Source organism: Zonotrichia leucophrys, chromosome 3 (genome assembly GCF_028769735.1).
Source record: "Zonotrichia leucophrys gambelii isolate GWCS_2022_RI chromosome 3, RI_Zleu_2.0, whole genome shotgun sequence".
Lineage (NCBI taxonomy): Eukaryota > Metazoa > Chordata > Aves > Passeriformes > Passerellidae > Zonotrichia > Zonotrichia leucophrys.
The window spans coordinates 107,934,548-107,960,778 of NC_088172.1; positions in this window are offsets into that span (position 1 = coordinate 107,934,548).

The following is a 26,231-nucleotide window of genomic DNA, read 5'->3' on the forward strand; positions in this document are numbered from 1 at the left end:
TTGAAGGTCTTGAAGATCTTTTCAAAGGATAAATGACATGCTTTGCTTCAGTACTTTGTTGTCTTGAGCCCAGAAGAAAGTTTGCAGGTTTCTTGAGGTCCTGTAGATGGCAACTGCAGGACAGTTGTCCCTGGCTCTAAAATAACATCTAAATTGTGAGATTGAAGCTCAGGGAGACAGGAACAGGAAGGGTCCTCCCAATTGAAACTAATTGGATCCATGCTCCGATATCCGTGCCTGTTTCCAAAGGGGTATAATGATTCCAGCCAGACTGTTTGCTCAGTGTCAGCCTGAATTTAACTTCATGCTACTTCGCTTTATTTTAATTTGACATTAGTTTCGTGTTTATTTTACCTAATAAGTGAATCATTTAACTATAAAAGACTCGTTTTGGAGGGTTAAGGGTGGAATCTGGAATGGGTGAAGCTTGGAATAACCACTGACCTGCTCGATTATGCTGGAGTAGGGCATGAGCAATGATGTCACGTCAGGGAGGCAAGCCAGACACGTAGGGGTGAGCAGGGCTGCCTTTCTCCCTTCCTCGTCATTGGAAATGTCAGCAGACTTGCCTGAAGGACAGATGTGGTTGAGTTTGTGATAAAGACACACTGAACTCTCCACCAACCAGAAAACATTGATGTTATTGTTGAAATTTACTTTTATGAATTGATTCTAAGAGAAAACTGATGGCATTACTACCGCAAAAACACCGTTGCACTCAATCTGCAATATCATGATACAAATGAAATATGAGGGGTACACAGTCTGTGATTCAAAAAGCACACTGTGAAACTGGGAAACTGGTTTTGAAAACTGGACTTTTTTATCATTTCTCAAACTATCTTCCAATATAAGTTGTCATTTTTTTAACAGTGAATTGAGCTATTGCTGATTTATGCTGTTCTGAAGGTATAATTTAGTAAAAGATATGTTAGTGTCTCATGACTTACAGGGAATTGTTTCTTTTGTTCTCACCTGAGGTGGGATTTACCTTGTATAACTTTAGAAAGCAACACTGAGGACTCTAGCCCAGGCATCTACTAGAAACAAAGGAAAGAAATAAGATTCCTTGGGGATTGCTTAATCTAGTCTGGTTTTGTTATCTGTATTTGGAAGAGATCATCATGGGTTTAAAATGCATCTCCCCCTGAGAGAGCTGAGGTGGTTCAGCTGGGAGAAGAGAAGGTTCCAACTTATCGTGTCCTTTCAATATGTAAAGAGGGATAATAAGAATAATGGAGAAAGACTTGTTACCACTGTCTGTATACCGTGTCTACAAGGGGCAATGGTTTTAAATTGAAAGAAAGGAGATTTAGACTGGGCATAAGGAGGAATTTTTTTGTGATGAAGGTGGTGAGACCCTGAAATGACTTGCCTAGAGAAGCTGTGGATGTTCCATCATTGGAGGTATTCAAGGCCAGGTTGGATGGGGCTTTGAGCAATCCATTCTAGTGGAAGATATCCCAGCACAGGGAAAGGATGTTGGTCTGGATGATCTTTGAGGGCCTTTTCCAACCCAAACCATGGTACTATGAGTCTGTGATTACAGAGTCCAGAGTGACTGCTTCTGTGGAGAAATGTACACCTGTGGTCAGATTAACTTGGTTCTTGTGATCTAAAACTGAAAATTTGGAAATAATGTGATCTGACCTACATCTTGCCTGGACAAATCATACCTTTAATGTAACTATCTGTATTTTCTAGAAAAGCACCCATTGCTGGTCTGGAGATCTTTTGCACTGTTTAAACCACTTATTTCTGGAGCTATACTTCCATTTGTACCTGCCAAAACATCTCTTGTTTGATTGGGGTGAGGTTACTGACTGATCCAATTCATTCAGTATTGAGGCTTAGTCTTCATTTGTTATTTAGCCACCTGGAAAACTTTGTGCAATCTGAAAACTGTATGAACAGCAATATTTATACTTGTTCTCAGAACAATGATCAAAGCACTGGATGACATGACACAATACCAACCCCTGTAGGAGCCCAGGGGGTGTACCCTATTAAAAACTAATTTCCTGTTGACATTACTATTTCTGACATCTCTTAGCTAATAATTTCTTAATTCATTTTACTTCTGTGCTATTGAGACTGTGCAAAGTTCATGGTTGCAGGAGAATGACGACACACCCAACTGACCTTGCAAAAGCCTATGTACCTCATATGTCTCAGAAGATATTTTTATAGACCAAATGTGTTGGTTCAAAAGAGAATCAGGTTATTTTGAACTTACTGAGTGGCCCCAATTACATGTTAGTTCTAAATTCTTTGCTTATTGAATCACTTTACTACATTCCTTTAATTTTGCCATGAATTAAGTTACCTCAGTCAGCTATCTGCATCATCTCACTTTTCTGCCTTGGAAAACTTGCACATGAATTTTGATATTCAGGAATTCTGAGCTTCTGTGGTTATTAAAAATAAGTATAAACCCACCAAAATCTCTCTCAGGTCGTTTTTAGGTGCAAATTACCAAGATCTGTTAAATTAAAAATTGTTAATTCCTCAGATTGCCAGAGCATGTGTCTTGAAGGCGGTTAGGCTGGAATCCAAACTCTCCGCACCCACAAACCACCTGAGCTTGAGGAGAGCCTCTGTATGTGGGTCTCAGGCAGGCCTTGGCTGAAACACGTGAATTACGTGTGAATTACTCTTAACAATAAGCAACACTTCTTATAGTAATGAAGGTGATGTGAGATGAGTTCATTTGAGGAATGATTGATCATTTCCCTGGAAAAAGAAATGCACAAAAAGACCAAATAGCTGACATGCACAAATCCATATCCTGACCATCTTTTTCCTGTTATTCCTACCTCTCAAGCTCTGCATACTGAAATCCTTTTGTGGGCCAAGTAGCAGAAATGCAAGTCCTGCCCTCATTAATACCAGTTCAAGCCCACAGAAACCATTAGGATTGGAAAACTCCCACTGGCTGCTACTTTTAGCCCAATGCTGATTCTTTTCTGCTTGTGCAAAACCTCATTGATGAGGTTTGGGATAACCAAAACCAAATGCAACCAATTTAAGAGAATGATGATGTTGTGGTCAAGGCATTGGAGTTCGGTATTGGAGACATAAATTCAGTTTCTGGTCATCTCATGGTTTTGCTGTTTGATCATGGGTAAGTAGTATTGTAAGAGTAATACAGTAATGGATGATACACAGGGGGCCTGATTAGCTCTGGATCATATTTTAATTGAGATAATGAGGATCTAATTCAGCTAATTTAATTACATAACTGTTACAGATCTGAAAGATAATTTCTTTTTACTGAAAAGGATTTACTCAAAGGATAAAAAGGTAAAGAATATGAAATATTAGAGCACTGGTATTGTCAGTACATGATACCTGAGTAATAAAGAGTTGACAAATGTTTAGTCATTCATAAAATATCTTTCTCACAAACATTTTTACACTATTCTTTCATATTAATAGAAATATTCTATCTTAAGGCAAAAAAGATTTTGCTACAAGATTCATTCTGTTGAGCTGAAATAACACCATATAATTTTCTTGTTATTAAGCAACATTATTTTCTTATTGACAGGGAAATAAAGCTTTGTGCAATTGTACAACCTGTATCAAATAAACTGAGTTAGACAGATTTGTCTAAAGTCGCCTTGGACTCTCACCCTCTCTCCACCACAGTAATCTGATCCTGCAAAATTTCAAAATGAGTTTTTGGCAATTGTTCCCCCAAGGTCCATGACTCTTCCGATAAAATCCTAGGCACTGATCAGAAAAAAAACCCTTCAAAGCTAGAGAGAGCACATTATTACAGTGGTTGACATAATGTCATCTGGAGGAAGACATTACCGCTCAAAATTAACCATGGCCATGTGGTGAGCACTGTGGCTTCTCCTGACTTCAAAGCTCAACATGGTAGTTAACAGATGACAATACCCACTTCCTTGGGCCTTCCTGAATTTACTTACTGGGCTTCTTGAGAATTATCTTCCCTACCACGTGAGTGACCAAAAAGTAAACCTCTACAGAAAAAAAGTCATTAACATCTGTACAACAGAATCAAATGTACCCATGTTTACATGGGGCTTTGATGTGTGTGAACAAGTGCTGACTCCAGATTTTGTAAATTTAGTATAATGCATCCCTAAATATTTTAATGCAGTTTTTGGACACAGTGAGAATATGAAGTCTGAGATCAGATATTTTACAGGTCAAGAAAAAGCATACCTCTGCTTGTGCTACATATTTAGGAGTTTTTATCTATTTGTTTTTCTGTCTTGCTGTTCTTCAATCTGTCCATCCAGGGAATCATTAAATGCCCACATGCCTAATTTGACTCCTGATATTTTTCTGCTGTGAGTTGAGCAGCTGTATTTGAGTCTGTCTGGCGTAGAAGGATAGGATTAGGAATACTCAGAAGTAGGGAGGAGACTGGGAGAAGTAAGAGAGGAAGAGGAAGAAGGAATGAGCCCTGGTTTTGTGCTCACTGCAGTCTGGATGACTCCCAGCATTTCTATTGCTCATTATTCCTTTGAAGTCAGTAAATGTCTGTGAAAATTGCTGGTGAAGTTTTCTCACCTCCACAAATCTCTGGTAGGAGAGGACAGTTTAGTCTCACTGCTGCTTTCTCTTTTATCTTTAATAGAGGTTGGTCCACCGTCTGCGTCAATAGAGCCCAGTCCTTCCCACGTGAATGCTGGCAAGGTGGCACCTGATGAGCCATGCAGGGGAAGGGAAAATGGGATTTTTTTTGGGATCTTGGATATTACATTTCAAAATAAAGAAATAAACAATCCAACCAACCTGAAAGAACATTTTATAGTTGTAGAATCAAGCACTTAAAAGCTAATAAATGGCAGAATTAAGGGTGTCAATCAAGTTCCAAATGTTGCCTTCTGGCACTGTAAAATATGATAGTCTTTAGTTATCTAATAATATGCATTTTTTTCCTCAAGGCTCCTGTGTCTAGTACTGCACATGTAACATTAAGGAGCAGAAAAAGAAATGGAGGATTTGCTTATTAAGTTTGCATCAAATGAAGCAGAGTGCAGAAGTGGAGTTGCAAACAAAAAGGAGCTAATAGCTGCAGAAGGGGAATTAAGCCACTAATTCTGAGATCATAAATTTTTGACAATTATTATGATGTCTTCTTCATCTCTGTATCTGGGGAAGTGTTGATTCAAATTATAACCAACCATCTGAGCAGTCATCACTTTGACAAAGTGGTTCCTCCGAGGCATTACAGATTCTAGCTGGTTGTGAAACCATAAATGCAATCTTCACACACATTCAAATTTAGAAGATTTATCGAGATATATCAGAATTGCTATTGCACCTTTACTGTTTTGACCGAAACAATACTGATACATGATTAAATCTTTCAAAAATTTTGCCCAGCAAACTGTTAAGACCCTCAAGATTCTGTAGTCTGATTCATTCTTCTCTTGCTGGAAGAAAAAAAAATTAGAAGTTCTCCTTTTGAAGGCATTTTATTTTAGACAGTCGAACAAATCTGTGTTCTTACAAATACAAGTTATGGACACAGTGGTCTTTTTGACCTGTCCCAAAGAAAGGACAATCATGGTAGACCTGGTGATCTCTGCCTAAGCTCTGATGAAGGAGATCCAAATCAAAAACTACCTAAGCAAAAGGTCTACATCTGAAGCATCTCTTCAGTCTCTTTATTCATTAAACACCTCTGGTCTCATCATCATCAGCAAAGGGATGCAGCACAATTTCACTTGTACCAACTCCAAAACTGGTCTTCAATCCATCCCACTGTAACATCCAGCAGAAAAAAAGCTGATTTGACAGCACATCCAGAACAGTTGTTGGTAATGGACTGCAAAAGTCAGTTTACCCTTCAATTATCACTTAGGTCTGGAATAGAAAGACACGTGGTATTTAGTCCCCATGCCTGTCCAGTCCAGCCCCAGTGCCATTGCTCCTCATGGAAATGGCAGTCAGGCAATGATAGTGCTGCCATCTCATCACATATCTGTGCAGAGGCAAAAGATAGGAAAAACATAAAGTCTAATTTCTATGAATGTTTTGAAACGTGCTTTGTAACCTTACTGGTGTCTTTTAAAGGTAGTTTTACATGTGTGCACGTGACATATCAGAATTCAAGGAATATTAAATCAGGAAGTCTGGAAAAGATTTCATGATGTTGACAACATGAACATAATCCATGTTGTTCTTGACATTTTTGCATGTTCTAAAAAGCAGCCTGTAATGACAAACTAAAATTACTAAGCAATATACTTTCTTAGCTTTAAAAAGTTTCTTCTCTAGTCAAATCTAAATTGTTCTTGTTGAATTTCAAGCTTATCACTTTTTGTTTATCCTTCCTTGTTCCTTGTCTGCACCTTTTGTGTCCGAGTTCATAAAACTTTTGAACTGTCCCAAGCAAAGTTTAGAATTTTCCTGTCTCCCAAAAAAGTTTTAACTTCAGTTATGTATCCCTGTCTGGGAAGACACAGTTTAAAGGAGTGGGATTTTCACTTTGATCTTTAAGTATTATTTCATTTTTACCTGTTTTTCTTCACTAAAGCTCTAGAGGAAGCTTTGGTATTCTCCAGCTGTGGAAGAGCTTGTTTTACTCAGTAACTCAAAGAGCAGCCCTGCACAGCCTGGTGAAGAGCTGCTCTTGAGGTGAGGCAATGGTGCTTTATTCCTCTCCCAATTGCCAGGAGTGATTTTTGAACACCTCCTTTCACTAGGAATCTCAACAAGCAAGTCTGTCTCACATGGTGTCCAACACAAAATCTTTTACCTTTACAATTAGGAAGGACTTCAGACATTGTGTCTTCTAGTGGTGAGAGATACTTAGAAAACCACTATAGTGAAATTCAAAGTGAATCCAGCCATCTGCCACCCTGTCACAACTATGTATAACAAATGTGTACCCTTCAGGATTTGCTGAGAAATTTCAATTATGTCCATATAAAATTTTATGACATTTCAGACAGGTTTTTTCAGTTCTGTCTACTGTCTCCATTTCTAAAAATGCTTTTTCATTGCTTGATAGGTTTTCTTCTCTTTTTTTTCATTTCCCATCTAATAACATTACTGAAAAGTGATGTGAAATAGATAAATCCGTCAGTTTCCTCTTTCATTCTCAGACTCACACACGTATGAACCAGAGGATATGCATGAAGTACAGGAGATGGAAAGAAAATTTAGAAAATCATGTGCATGCCCTTTTTACTTCTGTGGTGAATGAAAACCTGAAGACCTGAAGAACCAGAGTCCTGCAGGACTTGCAAGGCCAGCACACTGCTGCCAAGAACATGCTGTCATTTGTGGCTCCTCACACTTACTTGACCACAAGAGAGCCTGGAGACAGGAATCCACCACTGAGGCTTTGAGAAACTGCATTAGGTTATTGAGCAACTGGATTAATGAAACTCTCCTTGATTTCCTTTTTGGGGTTTCTCTCAGCTTTGCAGCCCATAGCCAGATGCCAATTTCTGACAGTATTTTTACCTGGGATATTGAACATTTTCGCACAAGGTAGTCTGGTGTCTGTGTTATTCCAGACACAAATGAGCTGGGAAAAATGGATATTACATATAAACACATGAATACATCTATCTATTCTTCAAGAGCTTTAGGTCTCAAAGGCAAGCATGAAATTAGGAAAAGCCACAGTTTAGGTAGCTTTTGCAGTCTTCGTTTTTTTTCCCATGTGCAGAAGATCTATGCAAGTGATAAAAAAGTCATGTAGGTATGGTTAAATGGTGGGCTTGGCATTGCTGGGTTAATTGTTGAATTCAAGGTTGTTAGAGGCTTTTTACAACCTATACAATTCTGTGACTCTATAATGAAATGATCAAATCCTGTGTCTTCCAAACCATCTTGGTCTCATCCAGTGCTCAGGATCAGAAGCCTCAAGATCCAGGAGATGCAATGTGGCAGTCCCATAACTCTCAAAAGGATGTGGAGAAATGGAGTAAGGGACTACATGGACAGAAAAGAGAGGTGTAAGAGGCCCCATCTGCTTTCTTGCTGAGATGCCTGCTATTGGTGCTGGGAATACTTGTGCTTACGTCTCCCCATGCAATTAGAATTACTTATTTTTGTTCAGCTGACAGCTTAAAAAGCTTGCACAGAAAGCACATTTTTCCTTTAAAGATCATATAAATTGCCAACTTCAGTAATTGTGGGAAAAGCCTTAATGGACAACCCTTTTCCCTTTCCCTAGTTATGCCCACACAGCTGGTGCTTTACCCATCTCCCTCCCCAGCAACCTCCCTCATGCTGCTCAGCTCCAGCAGGAGGAGCAATGGGAGCACACGAGAAGCATCCCTCGTCTCCGTGCTCCCCCAGCATTACCAGCACCCCTTCCACAGCCAAGAGCAGCAAATTATCTAGAAACTCATATTTGGCTCAGGACTGAAGGAAACTCCAAAGCTGTTAAACTTGAAAAAAAAGTCTCTGTGGAGTGTGTGCGACCTCAGAGTTCCCAAAGGCTCATTTCATAGGATAATTTCACTGGGTAATTTCAGCAGAGAAGGTTTTCGCAGGAAAAGGCATGTCTCTGACAGTAGGGTAAGCCCCTTGCTGAATTCCAAATCCCTGCTCTGGAGAAGAGGGATAGGAGAATTTTTTAATGAAACACCTATTTGTGTTCTGTTGAGTTTTATACTGTGAGACAATGGAACTTGTTTTTCCTTGGGCTCTGTTTTGTAAACAGGTGTACCTCATTTGTAAAATTTGTAAAATTTCGGCCTGAATGGTTAAGTTCACAAAGTTATGAAGATGTATAAAAGGAGTGTCATAATGGTATGAAAGCCACATATAGGACAGTGTTGTCTGAATAATAGTATGAAGTTAAGGTCTCATGCTGTTCTGCAGAGGGCTGTGCTCCTGCCAGGTCCATCCCAGTGGTGTCACAGAGGGATATCTCACACCAAGTTGTGTTGAAGGAGAGCTAGAGTTTCCTTATTCACCCATCCTCCCCACTGTTGAGTAGTTTCCTGGATAGATACAGCTGTACCCTTAAAAAGGGATTGGCAGCATTTAGAAATGACACACATGTTAGACTGTTTGCTTTTTAGCAGTGCCAGGAGGAGGGATTTGTGGCAAATGTAGAGAATACAGCTGATGGTGCCTTGGAGGCACCTCCAAAGTTAGGTGGGAGGTAATTCAGGGATTTGGATGTTAGAAGGATAATTAGGACAAGTTAAGCACCCAAGACTTTTTGTGGTCTTGGCCCCAGCATCTGTGCAATGAAGAGTATTGTAAATAATCACAAAATCACAGAATGGTTTGGGTTGGAAGAGACCTTAAAAATCATCCAGTTCCAATCTCCCTGCCATGGGCATAGGCACCTTTCATTAGACCAGGCTGCTCCAAGCCCCATCCAACCTGGCCTTGGACACTGTCAGGGATGGGGAATCCACAGCTTCTCTGGGCAACCTGTGCCAGGGCCTTGGCGCCCTCACAGAGAAGAATTTCTTCCTTAGATCTAATCTAATCCTCTTTTTTAGTTCAAAATTATTTCTCCATTTCCTATCACTATCAGCATCTGTTAAAAGCTTATTTCCCTCTTTTTAATAAGCCCCCTTTAGAAATGGGGCATTTGAACTGGAAGACACTCTTAAGAAAGCCAAGAGAAAGGTCTTGAAAAGCACTGGAGAAAACCAAGCTGTCAGAAAGTAAGAAAAAACACTGGTGTTGTCCTCCTGGATTTCCAATGGCCTGTTTCATGGTGGAGCAGCACCATGCAGAGGACAAGTCCATCTTCAACCTTGTCACCGATCACAACAAGAGATCTGTGATGGAGGGTGATCCAAAGGGCTCTCACCCTCCTGCCAGTACACTGCTAATCTCCTAGATAGCCACAGAGGCCAGCTGGTCATCAATTATCCAGAGATTCCTGAGGCTGTAAAAGGCTGACTGGGCTGAGGTTGAAGAATGCACTGTGACTCTGCTCCCTGTTCCACCGGGAAAACAGTGAGACTGGCTTGGTACAAGCCACTGTGAAATGGCAGGATGTTCTTGTGGTTGGCTCCATCGTGATTTGCTTTGGAAATATTTTGGACATCTCTCTTCTTTGTTGGGCAGGGGAGGAGGAAGTGTTTGAACCTTTAAACCCAGTGTGTCTGGCTCTGTTCCTATTTACTGCTGTGTGAGAGGGTGAAGGCAACACTGGAGTTTAGAAGATGAACTGGTGTTGAGTGTTTCCTGCCTGCTAATTGCTTTTCTTAATTTATCTGTCTAAACCGTTTGTGCCTATGTGTTGTGCTTCCCTATTTCACTATCTCTGAAGAACAAGAGTTCTTAGGATGGTTAAGCAGTTTAAAAAAGGCAAATTGCACTCATAAGTGATACTGCTCCATTTAAAAATCTATCCTGCTTTTTTCTCTCACACAGCTTTGGGCACAAAGCAATATTCCAATAACATCTAGTTGTTTTCTCTTTAGCACAACTAGCCTGAACCCTTTATATCACACATAGAAGATATATACCTACAAATATAATGCATGAAACATTGAAAGGGCATTGGAGTATATAAAGACATTAATTTAGTATCTGCTGGTCCAAAATGTGGATTTAGCACCACCAAGAAGGCAGTCTGGTGTTCTGGGTGTTCAGATCTTTGACTGTGAGTCCTAATGCCAGAAATTTCACCTCTCTGTGCCTCGAATTATTATCCTATAAACTAGAGTTAATTTTACTTGTCACTTTGTAAAATACTTTGAGGAATATTGGCCAAAATTACCATCTAGGAAAAAAGTGTTATTAATGTTATTAGGACTGATGACACAAAGTTAAGCAGTTCCAATTTTATCCAGCGGCCAAGCACACGCTCCAGTTTTACAAATTACAGTGTGGGCTATCCAGTTTCATGAGCGCACTTGCCACTCAGTGCCACAGCATTATACCTCTGGCTCCACAGTTAACAGGAACTCAGTATAATCACCATAGAATTTGCGTCAGTTTTGTGGAAATGTTATGATTATTCACAGCTGAGTCTTCAAAGGCATCTTAGGGCACTTCACAGCCATGGAGTTTCCTGTTGTGAGTCTCAGGAGATCTACCTGCTGCCCTTGCCACTGGGGCTGGAAATCTGCCCACACAGGAGAGCTTCAGCCTGTGCCCACACAGGGAGCCCGGCTCCTGCATTCATGGGGCGAGCCTGGGACAGGAACATTCACCTCTGCTTCCATTAATTGGCTCAAAACCAGAAAATTCTGCATCTGTGCAGAGATGGGCAGGGGATTGTCCATAGCTGAAGTATGGAAAAAGAGGCTCTCTGGATTATCAGTCTAGGATTATATTTTATTCAATAAGGTAAAAAAGCACAAATCCCCCAAAATGCTGAAAAACTGACCTTTGCTAAACCTCTGCACTGAAACTCAGCCTGTGCCAGGTGCTCACCTGGTCACTCACCTGGTCTGTGCTGGCTGCTTCATGGTGTTCCTGTAGGAAATGGCACATTGGAATTTTTGGGAATGAAGGAGAACACGTGGATATGATCTATGCTGTGCCATCTGCTCCTACAACCAGAGAAAGGGGCTTGACCTCATTTAATTTATTTTAATAAATGTAGCTGCTCTGAGCCGGATCCTTTGGCCTGTCTTGCAATGTACATCTTTAAAAAGCCATTTCCAGGATGGGAAAATTAGCAAGTTGTTTAAAATTAGCAGAGTACCTGAAAATAACACAGGGAATTATGTCTCATGTGGATGTAAGCTGTATTTTTAGAATCAGAACTATCATCATTAATATCTAGTCAATCACCTTTCCAACAGTAACCAAAATTTCTGCATACAAACTCTTGAGATTGAATGAAAAATATTTTTGTTAATTTGTAGGCAGAAACGAGAGCCTTTATAATTATTATTATGGATGTGGTGCTTAGGGACATAATTTAGGGGTGCACTTGACATTGCTGGGTTAATGGTTGGACTTGATGATCTTAAAGGGTGAGTAAAATGGGCTGAGAACCCCTAGGACATTTGAAAAAATGTTTCAAGACAAAGGCATTCACATAAAATAATGAATCATATAATAAGTATAATTTAGGTAAAACACTTTATGTTTGAGCAGTAACTATTTGCTTGTGATACCATTTTTCTCCCCATATGAGAAATAAAAAGTGAAATTCTGTTGCGTGGGAACTTGTTTAAAGTCTCAAAATAATTTTTTTTTTTTTTTCAGTTCCATGGCAAGGAAATGAGAGGTCTGAGTCAAAAATCAAGGTCTTCTTATGGTACATGCTGTACAGAAAGAGAGGAAGGAGCAGGCTCTGATGCTGAAAGATAACTGTCTGGAGAGATGAGATTACAGGCACCAAAATGCAAGTACTCCTTTCCTGACATTGTAAAAGGGGAACTAAGCTACATGCATCACGCAGAGGTTTGAATATCAGTTTTATCTGAGATGAGAAACTTCCAGCTTGGAAAAGAAATCTATTCCAAGGAGCATCAGCCTCTATAGCCTCTTGGGTATGATCCGATCTTGCACTGGAGGGCAGAGGGATGGAGATGACCTTGTGGTTGTGCCCAGTCACTGACACTTTGATGCAAAAATGGCCATGGGCGGGATTGACATCTCGTGGCTTTGAGGTTGACTTCCAGTTCTGGTCCATCACTCTGCTTTCACATTCCTGTGAAGGAGAGGGAAGCAAGCAACCTGCTGGGATCTGTTTCCTTTTCTCCTTCCAAGCGTTTGCTCAGTGCTCCCTGCTGGCAGCAGCTGCTCCCTGGGGCTTGTAAAACTGAGGGTGCTGCTCCAGAAATGGAACGGAACAACCACCTTCTGGTCTGAAATCTGTCTGAGAACCGAGTTCCTCATCACCAGGGATTGCACTCCCCCTCTGCTTGGAGGAAGCTTGTCTGCAGCAGAGGCCTGAGTTTCACAAGAGTCAGATGGGTCCTGCTCACCTGACATGTCAGGGTGCAACTCAGGAGCCTCCAGAGCGGAAAGCTGAACCAGGAGTTGTAATAACTCATATCCTCTGTGGGCTGGTGGAAAGAGGACCTGAAACTCAGGAGCTTGCACCAGCCACACATGGTTTTCAGCTCAAAATTTTGGTCCTCATGCATCACTGGGGGTTTTGCATGAGAATTAAGGTTTGGTTTACTAAGCAAATAAAATTTCTACCTCATGTCAGGTCTTCACCTGCATTTTTTTACCTTTTTTGAGCAGCAAAATTGTGGCTTATGCATTTGCACCTAAGTAAGGCTGCAAGAATGGGTAAGCAAGGTAATAAAGGGTTATGGAAATGCACTGACCACAACTCAAAGTCACCATGCAGGACAATGCACATGGCTGGGGGTTAGCTTTATGAGAAATAAAGATCTGAATGATGGTCTGCTTGAGAGTCATGGGCTTTGTACTTTCTTAATACCAGGAGTGATTTATTTCTTGTAAACAGCTTTGCTCAATTGGGGCATCCAGTTACTACAGACCTTGTTTGGTATAAAATCTAAGGACATAGAAAAATATTGCTCTAGCAAGGTTTAACTGGTCCTCAGCCCAAACATGTGGCTGAACATGAATTCCACTGCTTGAAATATCCTCTGGTCTCTCAGCAACATCTTAATGTCAAGAGGAGATTATAGTCAGCGTTCCCATTGAGCTGTGACTCAGAGGTACTGTATGGAAAGAGGACATTTCCAGCAAAAGCGTGATATGAAAACTAAACACAGTGCTGGAAATCTTCCCTCCCATAGAAAAAAAGAAATGTGAAAGGCTAGCTCTTCTGAAGTGGAAGTTTGGCTGCTGCTGGGAACGTTATGAAAATACACATTACATGCCTGGTTCCTCATATATAACTGTGTTTCACAGCACGTTTCATAATCCACCTTTTCCCTTCCTTTTTTAATTCAGAAAAGGTGCAGAAAGGGACTTTACTTCTCAACAAAAATAAGTGAAAAGCTGTGTAAAGGTGACATTTTTTGCTAAGCAGGAACTCTGATAAGTTGAAATAGTGTCATTTTGCTTGTGTTGCATAAAAGCTGGCTATTAACATACCTTAGATACTTCGAGAGGTATGGAAATATTTAAAAAAAACATGGACTGAAGAGATTGGCCTCAGTGAAATTTACATTAAAAAACCCAAGGAGACACTTAAATATTCATAGTTTCCATTTCTAATCTTTCTCCATGTAAGTTTCCTGACATACATAATTCTTTGCTATGTTTGTGTGATGCCTGGCATCCTGAGGTCAGAAGCATATTTCTTGTTGGGATCCAGATTGGTTATTTTAAATGTTCTGATCCTGTGCAGGCTTGCACACAAGAGTAACTATAAAATGATCAGGACTATGTGCAGTTTTAAAGCCAGCGACATTACTGTGATTATATTTTTAAATTGATATATATACACAAGTATGTGTTTTCAGGACTGTGTGATATAGAATTTACATAAGAAAAATAAAAGTACCACTGTGAATAAATGCTCGGTTGAAGGGGCTAGGGGGAAAGAAGGCAGAACCAGTCTCATCTCATGGAGCCCAGTAAATGAAGAAACGACAGTAAAACACAGCAAATTCCAGTTAAACATAAGAGAAACCATTTCCACTGGGAGAGTGGTCATGCAGAGGCACAAGTTTCCCAGGAAGGTTGCAGAATCTCCATCCCTGGACATATCCAAAACCCACCTGGAAAGAGTCTTGGGCAACCCACTGCAGGTGACCCTGCTCTGAGCAAGGGCCTGGATGGGGCAATTTTCAGAGGTGCCTTCCAGAGCCAGCAGCTCTGTGATTTTGCAATTCTGTCGAAGAGAACACAATTACTTGGATTTATCTGAAAAGTTATTTCCTCACTTGCTTAACTTCATTAAAACTCATAAAAGTAAAACCCATAAATTTCTTTATAGAGAAATTAAAATATGGCACTTTTTTTCCAGGATAGATCTGCCCTGGTCTTATATAAGATTATTTTAAATCAATTATTTGTTTTAGGTACTCAGGTGTATTTGGTAATCTTATGAAAAAATAATGAATTTCAGAGGTTCATAATTCAGTTTGTTAAAAAATTAATTTCTGTCATGTGTTTGGAATAACTTTGTTTCCATTTCTTTTATTCTTTTAGTTCCTTCAGTACGAAGAAGAATACATAGCAAAACTTGATTTTGTGTTTTACCTCCAATATCCTCTCATGAAATAGTACCTGTTCAAAACCAGCATGTGATAAATTTCAATAGCACTGGAATAAATGTTGGAAAAAATAGGGTGAAGCAGCCCAAAAGATTATGCATGGAGTACCCAGGTAACAGCCTTTGTTGAAGGGGTTGTCCATTACCATTTTTTTTCAGTATATTTCTCTTCACTTGACAATTTTCCAGTTTTCTATGTGCAGCGATTCAGTTCCTAGCACTGAATGGCCTGGGTCCAGTTCTGACACTGGCCTTAAAAATTATTTGCCATGAGAATCTTAGCTGAATTTCACAACCAAGAACAAAGTTTATGGATGTTCAAATCCTGAACTGGATATGAATTTTGTGGTTGGGGTTGTCTGAAATATTTGTTATTGTTGCAGGAGATCTGGACCTCACTGTTCTTGTTGCATAAACTGCATTAAAAGTGACTTCTTCTATTAAAAAACCCAAAGTCTTAAAAAAACCCCAATTTTTCTGCATTCAAAAGCCAACCATTCATTAGAATAGTCTGAGACTGTCTACTCCTGAAGAGTACCAATGCAGTGGGAGTGTCTGGTGGCTGGAGCTGGAATAAATCATCCAGTGGGATAGAGCTGACCACTGGCCACCCGCTGGATGAGAATAACCCAGCAGGTATCCCTGGAGTAAAAGTCACTGAGGCATTGCTGGGGAGTATGATAAGGACTGGGATAAGAATTTTTTTCAAGTTGGTCATGTTTAGACAGTGTGGCAAAGGATGTGTTGAAGAAAGGAACCACAGTAATGAAAATAGGCAAAGTTTAGGGATATTTATGGTAAACTTCTTCTAAACCTAAGGGAAAAAAAGGTGTGAATATATTAGGAAAAAATAGCAAATAGACAACAAAGATTAAATTCATAGGCAGCTCAGAGTCTCTACTTCCTACCACGCAAAGAGGTGCATTGAAATGATGCTGACTCTTGGAGAACTGTAATTTGATTTGTTTTAGTTCAGAGGAGAATCCAGGCTCTGGATACTGTAGCACTAAAGATCCTCTTACTGCTGGCGTAAACAGGAACCTCTTCCAAGTGCAGATAAGCAGCAAAGGATGGAATATTGAATTATTCTGCCAGCCTAGAGGTGACCCTTCTGCGTGGGCTTGGGGCCCACATGTGCATGGCAATGCAGTGAGGTATATCCCATTGCTGCTTTCACTGTCTCTTTTCTATGGCTGGGAGGGTGCTTTGGTCCTCAGGGCTGCCAGCTGGGAGTCTTTCCTGAGCTCTACATTTATTTTAAGAAGTAAATATCACTGGGCTGATGTGTGCACTTAGCCTTGATGAAGTCATTTATGTGGTTTCCAGCATACTGTTCATAAAATTCATGGCTGTACTTAATTGGTACCATGTTCTTCCTCCTCACATATTCTCATATTAATAAGAAAAAATGTTGAAAGGCCTAATAAGCTGCACACAGTAGAGGAATGCTTGAACTGCTGTTAGCTGGTCACATCACCACAGACATGCAGGCCAGTTGTCAAACAGGGGATTATGTGTCACTGAGTAACAGCACAGCCAGCCAGGCAGCTCATTCCCCTTCTCCCAGCCCAAATGTTGCCAGCAGATGCACAGTGCTGGGTCTGATGGGTGGTTGGGGAGAGGAGAAGGATGCTGCTTATTTACTCTTAGAGCTCTGTCACCTTTTTGGTTGGCAACTCCTGTGGTGCTGAGCTGGGGGCTCACTGAAGAAGGCAACCCTGATATTCTCCTAGGAAAAAATAGGGTTGTCCCAGTAGGGACAGCTTTTCTTACTGAAAATTCCTGTGTGGTTTTTCTGAACTTATATCTTTACAAAGGGCCAGACCAATCTGCTTAATCTGGGGCTTTCTTTTAGGAAAAGGAGAAAAGGTGAGTAGGATGCTAATTAGCTATTGGAAGTATCAAACATTTTCTTATCTAAAATTTTTGCTTTTAGCTTGCTAGAAATTAAAAGAGTTACTTTAGCTCTTTAAACATTAAATTTCTTTTCTGAACAAGTTGTTTATTGTGTTTTATGGCTAGCACCTTCAAAATTTACTAATCCTTCCTATTTAGGGATTTTATCCCTCAGTAACCTCTGCCTATTCCTGATCTTAAAGGTCTTTCCCAACCTAATGCTTCTATCATTCTAATCCCCCTCTGATCTTTTCCTCCTGAGTTCAGGAGGAGTCTCAATGGCTTGCCTAGGTTAGGTCACTGATTTTGGGGAGCCAAAACTGAGAGGAATCCCACTGCCTGTGATCAGATCCCAGCTCCCCAGCTGCTCCCCAGCCCCAGGCAGCATTGCAGGGAGGAGCTGTGCTGTGCAGGGTGGCAGTGCCTTGCACTTGCAGTCCCGTTCCTCTAACCCAAATCTCCAGAGAAAGTCTGAGCAGGGACTCCCCACATCAACATTTCAAGGGCATTGCCTTGATACCATGCCCAGTGAGAACAAAATGTTTTCCTCTGTAGGCATATCACAACACAGCAAGGTCAGTGGAGTTACACCAAGCAAACATCCAACCTCAGTTACCTAATTTAGGCCAACACAGAGGCTGGAGGACATGGTCCAGGAGGCAGGATCCTCCTGCAGCCAGGTTAGCTGACCTGTACTGCAGAACTCAAACTACCAGGGTGGTTTTCCTTTCAGCCAGCCTTTCACACTGGCCTGAGGTGTTGGCTCTGTGGACAGCCCACTGCTCAATGGCTGGGGATTTGCCACTCTCAACTGCAGAAATTGTTAGGTCCCCTGCTGAAATGTGCCTTGGGAAGCACCTGGGTGTGCGTAACACTATGTCCCACCTCCAGACAAGACTGGAATTGTGCTTTCCCACCCACCACAGTGGGTGAAACAAGTTGCAAGCAGAGTATAACTACCCTGATCAGGATTTAACCAGAAGAGGGTGAATAGGACCTTCAATTTTAAGTGCCCTGGCTGTAGCAGAACAAGGAAAGAAGCCCCTTTTGTTCCTGTCTTCCTCCAGAAACTGACATTCAAAGCTTAGGAAAAAAACATTGTCAAAATATTTGAGGGCTAAACACATTGCCATCTGGAATGGGACTGCCAGAAGGAGAGTGAGAGAAAGACTCCTTTTTCACATGTAACTTGTTTAATAAAAATAAAATTCCTCTTGCATTTCTGACATGGGACTGTAACCACTCCACCCTAACTCGCTTTGTCATGCTCAGATCTATGAAGTAAGAGGAAATTATGGAAATTTATCATGTCTGGGTTCTCAGGATTGATTATGACTCGCTGCTTTTATCTTCCAAACAGTCACTAAATCTAATTGCCTTGTTGTAATGGATTAACCCCTGTGGTCCACAGTAGCATTTATATTGTGTTCAAAGAGACTGTTCCAGAGCTAGGGTACTTTTTTCAACAATGTACTTTCATAACAGTTAGGTGCTCTATGGACATAACTCACCCTTTGTGGGTCTTGGAGGTCTAATTGGCTCATTGTTCTGCCTTTCTGCAGGGGATGAATTTCACATCACTTTGGGAGCATGTATAGACGGGTCAAAGGGCCTTCCACAGCACAACCATTTCTTTTAAATTACAATGCAAGCAGATTTTGAAACCCTGAGCTCAAACATCAGCATCTGCATTGTAATAAAAAACATTCCCCTGCGGATATTTGTGGGATTAGTGCTATTATTAGTCATTGTGCCTCAGGCCCTGGGGAGCCTGAACTCTGGGGTCAGATCCCCAACTAGGAGCTGTATAAATACAGACCCTGTGTTAATAAAGTTCCCACTTTAGATGTCTTACACTGTGTTTGCCAAGGGCTAATGGCTCACACAGGGGCTCTCCTGGTGACTCAGTGGGTCCTGGTGACTCTCCAGGTGTTGGTAACAAAGTCTTGTAGGTGTGGGGCAAGGAACAAGAGGTGGCTGTGGACAGCAAGGGTGGGATAAGGTGGCAACTGCTGCTCAGTGTGACAAACAGCAGTCAAAGTGTGCTAGCACCCTAAATCCTGACCATTTTTTATTGATATTTTTATTATTGACCATTTATTATTTATCTCTCGAGGTGCAATGGGAGAGCAATGATTGAAGGAGAGGTATGAAATGCAGTAAAATTGAAAAGAAAGTGAAAAATTTGGAGGTAAGAAGGACAGGATCTGACAAGGCATCATGTATGTAGGGCTGCCAGTGCTAAAGCAGGAACACATATGCTCCTGTTTGTATCAGAAAGAGGGAAGCAGAATGCTCTGAGACAGAAAAGGAGTGAAAGAAATGGCACCAAAAAACAGAGGAAGGTGATGCTGCAACTTTGAAAGCACTGGTGAGATCTGACTTGGTGAAAGTTTAAGATGAAAGGAACTCCAAAGTGGAGATGGTGAGGAAAAAGGGAGCAGAGAAAAACTGCACTGAAGGGTTTGGTAATATTATGATGTAGAGTTGTCTGGAAATAACTAAAAAAAAATAGTTAGAAGACTAGCAAAATGACAGGAAAATATACTGGGTGAGAGGGAAATCAGCCAAACCCTAGCTCCCCAAGAGTCTCTGTACCCAAGAGGGGTGATAGAGAAGCAGCTGTGGGTGAGTTCCATTTGTGGGAGGCAGCACAGACATGGAAAGAGAGAGAAGATACCAAAGGGAAGGGTGGGAGTGAGGAAGCTGGGGCAGAACCAACCACCACCAAATCAGAGCGCAGCAACAGAGATGATCAGGAGAGTATGGACCATGCTTGAGGAACCCAATCTAATGGGCCACTGCTGGTGGAGCAGGAATCTGACAAGGGGTGTCAGGACAGAGGATAGACATTGAGATATGTTTTCGTAAAACACCCTATAAATGAGACTAGAATTAGTTTTGAGTTTCATGAAATGATTTTGAAAGGAGTAATTTCAGATTCATTCTGAAGTGAATAGGAAGCAGTTGCGATCCAGGCTCCCCAGTCAGTAAATCTAATCTAACACATTTCATCACACCAGACACGATTGCAATCTCAGATCAGTGTAACTGAATGTTTAATAGCTTCAAGCAAAAGAGTACAGCAGGTGAACAAATGTCTTTAAATTGCTTGCTTTAAAGAAGGGGAAGTTGTCTGATACATTTTTGTGGGTGCACAATTGCCAATATTATTAGTTTTATTTGACTATTTACAAGGTATGTTTAATTAAAAGTATTATGAAAGTTCTTGTCTTAACCATTAGCAAAATAATTGCTTTTAGAAATCTTATTCCTTGTCAAGTTGTTTTACTGTTTGTCATACTGCTAAGTGCTTAAATGAGTTGCTTCACAAAAATTGTCATAGAAAAATGGAATCTGTTTGAAATCTGTTAAATTAAAATACTTTTTAATTAGAGAAATTGCTATGAAATGCTTTCTCTCCTTCTGTACAGCTTGAACAGCACAATTCAGGTCATGCAGAAATGGCTCAAGATGAACTTTTGTTTCACCCCTGAATTTGGTAAAAGCGTTTCCAGAGGTTAGTTCAGGGGACTGAATTGCTGATCACTCACTCGGCATCTCCTGACCCATCTTTAACTCTGATATTTTCCCACTGTAGCAAGTCATGAGGATTCACACGAGCAGGCTGAGATTCCTGTGTCTAGGGATACATTATTACTGTGGGCAAAACCATGACATCTTTGCAAACAACAAACCTTTCTTATCTGGGATGAGCTTAACTGTACTACTCAGAATCTGTATTGCAGAATAATTTATAGCAGTTCATTGGGACACAAGCTGATACAGAGAAGGAAAACAACATTTGTACATTTTTATGTACGATTTCTGCAGGGAGATGTTGCTTTGGTTAACTGTTTCACTGCCTTTTAAGGCAATTTGTTAATGAGTGTAGACCGCAGAAATTTGCCTGTTAGGAATGTAAATTCACTGCTGCTTTCCCTATGCACAAATTTTTATGCAAGCTAAGGTACTTCTGGATGTTTCTGTGGTGTTCTTCAGCAGTATTATTTTGAATAGCACTTCTACCTTGGTTTCAATTCTGTCTAGTGGTGGTGAGTTCCCCAGGTTAATTGTGTGTAGAGTCTTTTGGGACAGTGTTAGCCATGCTTGAGAAATCTGCTTTCTCTTCAGAGCCCAGGCAAGGGGCTTGTGGCTACTCCACAGCCTCCCTAGAGAGAGCCTGGAGCCCTGTTCAGCCCTTTCAGGTGTGCTCCCACAGTGAAGGTGTTCACATGCAGACCCACGGGCTCATGGCCTGAGGACCTGACCTTCTCCTTGGCACATGGCCACAATATTGTTAATATTGCTTCATGATCCTACACATGTGTGTGTGTTTCTGCATGTCGCATGTAGAAGGCTGACTCCAGTGAAGAGAGTAAGTAATATTAATTTAAAAATAATCAAGAATAAACCAGAACAACATCACCACCAAAAAAAAAAAAACCCAAAAAAACCCCAAAACAAAATAAATAAATAAATGTCTACTCTCAAAATGATTTGACATCAGAAATCTTCTCTTATGTTCAGACTTCTGCAGAAGGTCCAGGCACCAGCAAGATTAGGATTTAAACAGCAAACTAAACAGTACAGTACTGTGTTTATGAGGGAACAACATGACAGACTCCATTTAGGTTTTATACCAAAAGATTAACCTTTTGCAGTCTGTGGGTTTGAGCTGCACTCAAACAAGAAGCAATTACTGCGGTGGATTATTTTTTTGCTCATGGTGTACAGCCCCAGGCTTCTCAGTGTGGCTTCTCTCAGAGCTGGCACACAATAGCAGGGGTATATGCCAAAGCTGCTCTCACTTCTCCAAGGCAATGAATCAGAAAGGGCTGTGGTGTTCTAATCAGAACACTTTTTTTTTTTTTTCCTAGGCTGGGAGTCCATTGCTTTCTTAGAAACCAGGCAGACATAGCAATCCCTCCTGCTCTCTCTTCTGTTCCCCCATAGATAGCTCACTGGGGGCATATATGCACACATTTTGGCTGAGCAGCATGATGGATGAGGAGCCTGGTGACACACAAAGTGCAATTTTCTTTATTTAGATGTCTGCACCTCTCCCGTAGAGAGGGGATTACAAGGATGGGCAGAGCAATCCTTCCTTTCATGCTGGTTCTTGGCTCCCAAGATGTCTCAACACAGAAAACACCTCCAAGCGCAGATTTAGGGAAAGAATAAAGGCCAGAGTTGACAGAAGTTCAGATTCAACAAGTTATTAAGAGCTGCTAAGTGTGTCTGGGCTCCTCACTTTCCCTTGCAGTCTCAGGGTTGACTGGGTGCCCTGAGATTTCATGATCTTCTGTCAACAATTAGCCAGAAAATTAAAACTCATAAGAGCGTAACAGCATGTCTTTACACGGCAGGGAAGTCTGCTTCCATGCCAAGAAACAGAGCTGGGGATTCTGTGGGAACACTGCCATTTGGAGGCACCTGCCATAAAACTCTTTATGTGCACATGGATATGTGTGTGCACGTACCTGGCTCTGTGCATGTGTGCAAGTGTGTGTAGGTGCACACATCTACCCATAACGTGAGCTCGTGGAGATGCTGGATACATTTCAGACAAAACAAGATATTTTCTTCTCCAAATTGCACCTCTGTTCAGTGTTTGCAATGCCCTCAGATGATTTGTTCAACGTATGTTTAAAAACAATTCCCTTGTGTTTGGCTTCATTTCATGGATTGATCATGACCACAAGGTCTGATCTAATATTCCATCGCCTCATTGGGAAGTTTTTCATTGGAGATATTGCCTAAAGACTAAGGGGACTGGAATGCCAATAATCTGATTGTTCAATGTGTGAATATGCAACACATGGAGTCAGAGCTCTCATTCAGTAGCAACAGCGTAGCTGAAAAAATAAATAGAGGCTGAAATTGTTTTCATGAAGATAAAATCAGCTTGAACAGCTGGAATATTCACTATAGTTCAGGTCTATCCTAGGACTTCTTTTCTAGGAAAATTAGTTTCTTTAATAAGATATATGTGCTATTTGCAGACTGCAGGCTAATAATTTACCAAAATATGTAACCAATAAGTCCTATCTCATTTTTTTAGCTTCCATGATTCCCTTGGAATTATTCCATATTAATGATTACTTATTAAACAATTTTTGCAAATTATTCTGAACTTACTGGTCAGTCATGGACAGATTTTTCAAAGGGAGTGCCCACAATTTACCCATTACAGTACTTCTGTTTGCATACATTTGTACACTTTTTCCTGCATCAAATATTCTGCTATGAAAATGTATCTTTAGGGTTTTTGGGGGCAGTTTAAGCTTTTTTTTTTTCTGTTATGATTAGTATCTTTGCTTAGCACAACAGTAATTATTGTAATGGCAGTGCACATGCTCCTGCAACCTTGTTTTACCCTCCCTGGTGCAGAGGAAATTCAATAAATCACAAATTTCTCCATGGCCATTGAGCATGGAAGTCTGGTGTAGTTCAAATGCTACACATATGGAAAAGGCTGAATCCCAATACCTGTTCTATTGCCTATTCAGAAAGAAGCTTTTTCAGCTTCACTGAATCACAGACTCTTTTAGGAAAGTATATGTTCTATTACAGTTAATTTTATGGCCCTGAGGATGAGCAGTTGCTATTTTGTGGAGCTGAACAGACAATGGATCTGCATTTATAGCTCATACCTGTCTACTTTCCTGCTATCTTACAAAATAAGAACTCCTGTAATTTAGCTGGGAAGACACTGCTCTACAGGGGGAAGAAATCAAGTACATGTTGATGCCTAAACCCAGATTATTTTGTACACGGCAGGCAGGGCCCAGCCAAGTCCTCATCCAGAAGCTGCAAGGCAGGTGATGGGGAGAGCCCTGACCTGCTGGCTGGCAGGTTTGGAGCTGTCTAAAGGCTTGAGATGAGGAGGTCAGAGCCAAATTCGGAGGACTCCATGGGTCCCTGGGAATTTTCACTTATGGGAGCAGAGGGAAATATGTTCACACGTGGTGGCTAAAGTAGGAAAGTAAATATGTTCCATGGACATTGCATGTAAACAGGAATATATATGGAAGATACCTTCAGGAGCTGCTGCAGGCTTATTGTCTTCTTAAAAATAGTTCTTTCATTTTTTTCTCCCAGACCAGGTTTTCTAGCCTTTCTCCCACCCTCAGGTGAATTTCTCTGCTGTCCTGGTCAGGGAAAGCTCTTCCCTGAGAGATGTGTCAGAACTGGATGCTGTAATCAGCTGGGGACATGCTGATACTAAAGAGAGCAGGAAGGGCTTCATGGTCTTGTGTTTGTCTTTTTTTTTTTTCTCAACAGCATGACAACATTGATGGACCTTCACTCAGCCTCTGATCCATTGTAACACCCTGACACTTTTTAATAAAACTTTCAGTCCTCATCTTGTGTTTGTATAGTTGATTATTCATCATTCAGTCTGGAATTTTGAATGTGCTGCTATTTGTTCTTTCAGATCATTTATCCACTTTGATCAGTTCACCCTCATCCAAATCCATCCCATACTGAAAGTGCAAGAGCAGGGCAGACCCCTCTGTGGGTTTTATCTACTTAAACCTCGATTTTCCTGGAGAAGGTAGAAGAATTACTGAGTTCAATAGAACTGAACCCCCATCATGATTTCCTTAAAGAGATGCAGAGAGTTTATCTGAAGACTGAGTGGATGTTGAAAGTGCAGAATAATTTAGAGCAGTACATGCTGCTGGACTGACAAATACTGCAAGAGAATGCACAGGAGCAAGATACCTCTGGGCATCTCTTGTTTCTCTCCCTACCCATACACACTGCCACTAAGTGACCAGATGTGTTCAGAACTTCATTTTGTGCCAGGATCTACTAGAAAATATCAGCTGAGCCTCCAGATTCTTCACTGCTGCAAATCTGCAGCCTTTCACATAAACAAAGTTAAGCTGGAAACTGAATTTCTTCATGCAAACCCAGAGAGGTATCATGTGTGACCTCATCCTTGAGAGGATTTTTCTTATTTATGTGTCAGAAAGGATTAGGGAGGTCATTTTATGTAATAAAGTGAAAAAAAAATGTTCACCTGCAACATTCTTCCTGGTTTGATCCTAATACACACTGTATAATCCAATTAAAACAAAATTAAGAATCAGCCTGCTAAAAGTGATAGTGGGAATATTTAGAAGGGAAGAAAAAATTTTCATTTTGGAAGTTAAATGAAAACTTCAAGTAAATGCTTAAGAGCACCTTAGCTGTAATCCTGAGAAACTTTCTATGACATCCTCAGAATTTTAGAAACATGTTGATGCCTTATAGCAAGTGATCAATGTAAAGTTATGAACATTAGTGTAAATAGGGTCTTTTAATGGTTAAAAACCCCCAGATACAAGAAAATTTACTATAATATATTTATATGTGTATTTGTGTATTTCATAAATGGTTCACTGTAACATGCAAATTCCTTGGCTCTCAACACAGCTCTACACAGATGGTGAACTTTAGTCAGTTAAATAAGTGGAACACTTCACTTGAAAATTTTCCTTTTATCTTTCACCTTTCTCTGCTGTTTCCCTCCCATCTCTTCTGCCAGCTACTCCACAAAGAAGCCTGGGAATGACTGTAAGGCAGTCTCCTCAGATCACTTAATATTCCTACTATGAAGACAGCCTGAATTCAAAGGCTCCATGTGAGACATTGGAAAATCTTAATTTCTCCCTTGGCAGTTCTTTCATGCTGATAAATCGCAGTTTGCTCTGCATGTTTCTGTTCAGAGGGAAGATCTGCACAGGCTGACAGCATTAAGAGCCTTCCCCAGCAGCTGAAACCCTTTTCACCTCATTTGGGGCATTGCATCCATGAGCTGTATGAATCCTGCATCGACTTTTAAACTAGAAGCATGCAGCTTACTTCAGATTTTAGCACCATAATCATAGAATCACAGGATATTTTGAGTTAAAAGGGATGTAAAGACTGTTTATTTCCAGCCCCTTTCCACTAGACCAATTTGCTCCAAGCCCTGTTCACCCTGGCCTTCAATACTCCAGGGATGGGGCAAATTCACAACTTCTCTGACAAACCTGTTCCAGTGCCTCACCACCCTCAGCTGTGCCAAAGCACCACAACCATGGGCTCATTCTGCAAAGATTGGGTCTGTGGCTTCATAGATGTTCAAGGCTGGAACTGGGGACACCACTGGACTAATTTAGTGAGCAAATTTAAAGCCAGAAAGGTGATGAAAAGACATTTAATATGGAGATGCACCTATCAGATTATCCAAACTAGCCTGGCTAAATAATCAAAT